Raw genomic sequence first — 6,906 nt, 5'->3', positions numbered from 1 at the left:
GCTGGCCTTGAACTCAGAAATCGGCCTGCCTCTGCTTCCCGAGTGCTGGGATTAAAGGCGTGTGCCACCACGCCCGGCTTCTCTCTCTCTTTTTTTTTTTAAGATTTATTTATTATATGTAAATACACTGTAGCTGTCTTCAGACACCCCAGTATATATATATGTGTGTGTGTGTGTGTGTGTGTGTGTGTGTGTGTGTGTGTGTGTATTCCCAGCCTGAATGCCATCTAACAGAGAAAACCTTTTAAGTCTGTGGAGATTTTCCGTTGTAGTATGTAGTACTTACAGTCCATCATTGTGTGCCAGTGTGTTCCTCCAATTAATTCCCCTTAAAGAAATAAATATATATTTTTAATCCTCCCTTAGTAATGAGGCTCATCTTACCATATCTGAGCTAGAGGCTTAACTAGATAGTAATTAGAATTATACAGAAACTGTTTATAGAGCTGATTTTATCAGATTAGTTTTTATTTAAAGCTTCTCTATATTTGTGTAGGTAGTGGACCTAAGAACCATTTATGGCTCTTGGTGTTAACAGGGCTGGCTCAGAAAAAGAAAAAAAAATGTCATCATTAAGTATGAGGTAGGTTTCTCTATTTGTTACTTTTCTGTAAAATCTCTTTGTGATAAAACAGCATGACCCAAGGCACGGTAGGGAAGACAGAGTTTACTCTGACTTACAGTTTCAGAGGCATAAAAGTGGCAGGCATTGCAGCAGCACGAAGCCGTCAGGTCACCTCTTGAACTAGAATCAGGGTTAAGTCATAGACTCTCAATGTCTGCCCAAGTGATGATCTACTTCTTCTAGAAAGAATGTGCCTCCTAAGCGATCCCAGACAGCACCACCAACGAGGGACCACACACCCAAATGCATAAGCCTGTGAGTTACACATTTCTCTTAACCGCTGAGCCATTTCTCCAGTCCGAGTTATGTATTTCTCATTCAAAGTATTACAGCTTATATCTTGAATGCCATGAATTTTTAAAATCATTGTAGTATCACAGAATGAATAGAAGCTTTATAGTTGTATTAATGGACAATGTAAAAGTTAGTTACTTAGAACATAAGCAACCAGGAAAAGCCAATCATGTACATAACATTTTCACGTTTTTTTTTCCCCCTTCCCCAAGACTGTGTTGCCTTGGCTATACTGGAACTTGCTTGTAGATATGGCTGGCCTCAAACTCAAAGAATTGCCAGCCTTTACCTCCTAAGTGCTGGGATCAAAGGAGTGTGAGATTTGACAGTATAACTTTTTTGCTTTATTTATTCTAAATTATTTATGTATAAAAGTGCATTGTAGCTGTCTTCAGACACAACAGATGAGGGCTTCAGATTCCATTACAGATGGTTTTGAGCCACCATATAGTTGCTGGGAATTGAACTCAGGACCTCTGGAAGAGCAGTTAGTACCCTTAACAGCCGAGCCATTTCTCTAGGCCTCAATTTTATTTTTAAAAAAACCGATCTTGCTGTGCATTTGTGGAATCCTGGAACTTGCTATTTAGACCTGGCTAGCTTCTTAATTCACATTAATTCTCCTGTCTCTGTCTCCCAAGTGGGAATGTAGGTCAGTGTTAGAGCACTTGCCCAGTATGTGGTGCCTAGCCCTGCCCCCTCCCCAAGGTTTCTTTTTCTTGTGCTCTAGGTTTGGTACATACTAAAGTCACAATGTTTGTTAGGAGTATTATATAAAACTTCACTGTGGTGAACATAAGATCTTTTAAGATTCAGAACGGCTTTCCTTTTTTTTTTTTAGACAGAGTTTCTCTGTATAGCCCTGGCTGTCCTGGAACTCACTCTGGGACAGAGTGCTGGGATTGTAACAATTTTCTGAACTTAAAAAAAATACCGCACCGGGCAGTGGTGGCACATGCCTTTAATGTCAGCACTTGGGAGGCAGAGGCAGGTGAATTTCTGAGTTTAAGGCCATCCTGGTCTACAAAGTGAGCTCCAGGACAGCCAGGGCTATACAGAGAAACCCTGTCTCGAAAAAAACCAAAAAAACCAAAAAACCCAAAACAACAAAAAAGTAAAAAAGAATTTAACATCTGTGTATTTGACATTACAGAAGCTGAAAAGTATTTAAAGGCATAAACTAGGTTATAATTCCTTAAAACTTTATTACTGATTTAACTAAAACTTAGTAAAGTTTCAGTCCTTAACTAGTCTGCCCTGAGGTAGTGAAAGCTTACTATAACTTGTTACTGAGAACTATTTGAGTGTGTCAAAACTGATTGTTCAAGGAACAGGTTTGTGGGTCATCGTTTGCTTTGACCTGAAGACAGTAGTAACTCAAGAAAAAGACAGCTCTACATATATAGAACTGGGGAGATTACTTAGAAGACAGAATGCTTGGTATGTAAGCATGGAGACTGAGTTTGATTCCCACTCAATAGTTTTAAAAGTTTTTTTTTTTTTTTTTTTTTTTTTAATCGGCATACAGTGGTATGTGCTTATAATCCTGTTCTTGGAGGCAGGAGAGACCAAAATGAGGTGAACAGTTCCTGAGAATCATCTGAGGTTGCCTTCTGGGCTCCATGTTGACATACTTAAGAAATGTGGGAGGGAAAGCCATGTAACAAATCATTCCCACAACTTACTCTCATTGCCCTTTCATTCAACAGAACCTCTCAAGCTTTTGTAATCTGTTACTGGGTGAGGAAAAAGATGATTGACATTTATTGATCATCAGATTCCACAATGAATCCACCATATATTTAAACCAATGTTCCAAGATGACTTTTTGGGGTAAGGTAGATTTTTGGCTTATTGAGGTTTTTTTGTTTTGTTTTGTTTTATGTGAGCATACTGTAGCTGTCCTCAGACACACCAGAAGAGGGCACCAGATCCCATTACAGATGGTTGTGAGTCACCATGTAGTTACTAGGAATTGAACTCAGGACCTCTGGAAGAGCATGTACTGCTTTTAACTGCTGAGCCATCTCTCCAGCTTGGGGTGAGGTTTTTTTTGTTTTTGTTTTTTGTTCGAGACAGGGTTTCTCTGTGTAGCCCTGGCTATCCTGGAACTCACTTTGTAGACCAGGCTGGCCTCGAACTCAGAAATCCGCCTGCCTCTGCCTCCCTAGTGCTGGGATTAAAGGTGTGCGCCACCACTGCCGGCAGGGTGAGGTATTTTAAGAACAGGGTCTTACTCTGTAATCCAGGCTGATCTGGAAGCTACTATGTAGTCTAGGCTGGCTTCAAACTTAAGGCTGATCTTCCTCTTGACGTAGCCTTCCAAGTGCTGGGATTAAAGGTCTGACCCTCCACACTGCCTGAAATGACCTCCTAAGGGAGTCTTCCAAGCTACTCCCTTCCTCTGCCAGAATCTGTTATAAACTGGAGGGACCTGTATAATGTGACCAGAGTCAAGGTTGGTTCCCACAAGATTAGTCTTAGCCTTTCATTTGGAATATACTTGGTGCTACTTTGGTGAATACTCACCATACATCTTATTGCCATCCCCGATACATTATAAAACTTGTCTATAGGGTATTCAAAAACAGCTTGACAGTGAAAGATAGATATAAACTCAGGTCCATTTCAGACTAAAATAGAAAGGCCATATTGCTTTGCAAATGGTTTTTTTGTCCAGTCTTTATCCCTGTTAAGGAACTTTGCTTATCGTCTGATCATACTGAACTGAAACACAGTGGGCACTATGTTGACCAGTCCCTGAGACTCAAGGAATATTCACTTTCTTAGCGGCAAGTGCTATGGTTCTCTTTTATCTTGCATGAAAAACTACAATTCTTATCAGTAGCTCTAAGGGGCTGAGGTATTTTAAAGGTTCTGTTTAAATGGCAAAACCAGTTATCTTACCTGTATAATTCCAAAGTATCTCTTATGTTTTCTAAAATCTGAATTATATTTGGTATGAAGCATTAGAGTTCCACTTTCCAATTAATCATTGACTATCTAATGAATGTCTTTATGACTTTTACATTGCAATTAGCCCAAGCTGTTTTTAGAAGGCTTTGGGATTGCCTTAATTAAGATGAACTACTATGGAGGAATCCTATAAAAAGGGTTGGCTTTGGGGTGGGGGCAGCGAGGGAGAGACAGTTCTCTGTAGTTTAGGCTGCCCTTGAATTTCCATCAACCTCTCCCACAGAAGATGAGACAGAGGCCTCACTCAGAGAAGTACAGAGACTACAGGTGTGAGCTATCATGCGTGGCTATCCAAGTTTTTCTTTTGAGGCAGGGTCTCACGTAGCTCAGTCTGTTCCATATAGGAAACCAGCCCTGAATTGCTGACTCTTCACTATTATACTGACCTCGCACGTGCCAAGTACTAGGATTACAGGCATGAACCAGCGCACTCAGCGGGAAGGGGGGGGTGTCTGCTCTGTGTTCCAGGATGGCTATACATCTATAACCATTTCAGAGGTCCTGGCATAAAATATAGAACTAATGAACAACACAATTTTCTTGTGTAGGTTTTGAGAAACTACAATTCCTCAAAATAACCTACAAAGCAATGTTTTTGTTAAGGCACTTACTATATAAGGGCCTGCTTTTGATAACTGTAAAAATAGCTTCAAATTTAGACCTTGACCATTTAGTAACATGGCCTCTTTACTAAAACACAGCAAACTAAAAGCCAGGCTGATGACTCATCCTTTGCAGCAGACTGTTCGGGTAAAAAAGTTACTTACTCGGGATAGCAGGATTTGTTTTAGAGCTTATCAGGTTATCTATTTTAAGGTAGTGCTTAAAACCATGCCTTTCAGGTATAGCTTAGAAAACTTAGTGCCTCAGCTTTTGGGATTTCTAGACCAGGGGCTGTCCTTTCCCCTGTCTCTGTCCTGCTGGACATTTTGCTAGCACGATCTCATTATAATCATCTTTTATTACAATGAAATATTGATCTTTAAGAGGCATGCCAGTTTGGAGCTGTTTTAGTTTGGGGGAACAAGGTCCTGCTATGTGGTATGGCCGTCTTGAACTCTAGATCTTCCTGCCTCAGAACCCTCCAATGTGAGGATTATACAACATAGCAGGACCTTGTTCCCAGCATTGCGTACCATTATCATTTAGACTATTTTTCTCTTGGAAAAAAAAGGGGGGACATTAACTGTTTAAGGTGCCTTTGCTGAGTGAAATCTGCTTAGTCATTTTAGTTGCTTTTAGTGTTTTTCTCCAATACTGCCTTTCATATTTAGGCTGAGAGGAGAATCTGGCAGGCAAGGCAGCAGTCCTATTAATAAGCAGAATGATTTGGGTTATCACCATCTACTTTTCTTCTTTCTAAATGATTTCTGAAAACAACTCATTCTTGAAATTTCTATGTGTGATGACAAAGCAGTCTCAGTGTACTTTTTGGTTAGGTATTCCACACCAAAGAAGTCAAATCAACTGCTCTAGGGATTTGAAATGTCCTTTCATGCAGGGTCTGTATCAAAATATAGGGCACTTGTCAATAAATTGAACTGTGGTGATCTGTTCATGATGAAGCTCTTACATCCCAAATTCTGAGATTGAAAATGCAATTCTATTAAGCTATACACATTTCTGTAATAAAACACTAACTCCCTTAGAATTTTAATTTAAAATTTGTCCACTTCTAAAAAAGGACTTTAAGCCTTTAGACTTGTATTAAAACAATCTTTTCAAACGTGGCAGGAGAGGGCACATTCAAGTGCTTAAGTGAAATTAGGCAAACACCAAGCATCCTAAATATGGTGGCAAGGCTCTTCTTCACAGCAGGCTCTGCCTGCCTTCTCACTTGCCTGGTTCTCCTCTCAGCCCAGATATGAAAGGCAGTATTTGGGGGAAACATTAAAAGCAACCGAAATGACTAAGCAGATTTCTCCTCTAAGCAAAACCGCTTACGCTAAATTATTATATACCCAGTGGTGTCTTATGTTTTTTAGGTGAAAGGGGCATTGAAAGTTAATTTTCTCAAGAACTTTCAGGGGGATTAAGACGAAATTATGTGGACCTGTCTTCCTTATATTGGTGCTATTGTCAGACATTACATCTTACACTTTAGCAAGAGCTCCGGGGCGGCTATTAATCGCTAATGAATGCTGCAGATAGCTTACTGGTTGTAGGAAGTCAAGGTGCTCCGGTTTTGAAGGGCTTACATCGCCCACTCTGCAACTACACGCAATGGTCCTACTAACATGTATGACTAACAGTCGATCCCTCCGCTCCAAGACAGACCCTGAGGTTTCTTTCACCAGCCATCGTTTGATCTACATCTTTTAAGCTTTTTTTCCTGTGGCCGAACCCTCCCATTCTCGAAGGCCAAACTGATCTTTACACTAGGCTGGTTTAAGTCCACCAAAATGTCCTCAGAAGCGCTCTGCAGGGGCCAGTCGGAGACACTTCTCCCATGGCCTTCCCTGTCCTTTGAGATGGTTTATCTGAGGAACTCGAAAGCCATCTGGCTCTGGCTCTCCTGGCGTCAGAAGGGCGTGCGTCAGGGCAGGGAGGCTTGCAGCTCAGCCTGGTCCCCCTCCCTGAGGTGTCAGCAACCACCCACTGCGCGACACCAGGCGGGGGAGGCGCGCCGCCGCCAGAGCAGCTCTGCGGCGGGGCCTTTTCCCTTAGTCACCGCGGCACCCACGCCGCGGCCTTCTCCTCGGGCACTCGGTGTCCTCACGCCCCGGCCGCCACGCCGGCAGGGGGCTCACCCGCCACCTCCTCCCCAGGAGCAGCGGCCAGTCCGCGGCCTCTCGCCCTCCACTCTGGCAGCCTTCAACCGACCCTGCCCTACCCGCATCACGTGCACCGGGAAGTGCGTGGGTGGGTCCTACAGCGCCTACGGAAATGACGTAGTTCGCCCCGAGTCGCATGATGTGGCAAAATGTTAAAAAAAAAAAAAAAAAAAAAAGTAGGTGGAGGGGAGAAGGGACAGCCTGGAGCCTGGGGAAAGTGATGAGTCTAGAAAAAGT

Source organism: Mus pahari, chromosome 14, assembly GCF_900095145.1.
Source record: "Mus pahari chromosome 14, PAHARI_EIJ_v1.1, whole genome shotgun sequence".
Lineage (NCBI taxonomy): Eukaryota > Metazoa > Chordata > Mammalia > Rodentia > Muridae > Mus > Mus pahari.
This window is presented reverse-complemented; position numbering follows the sequence as displayed.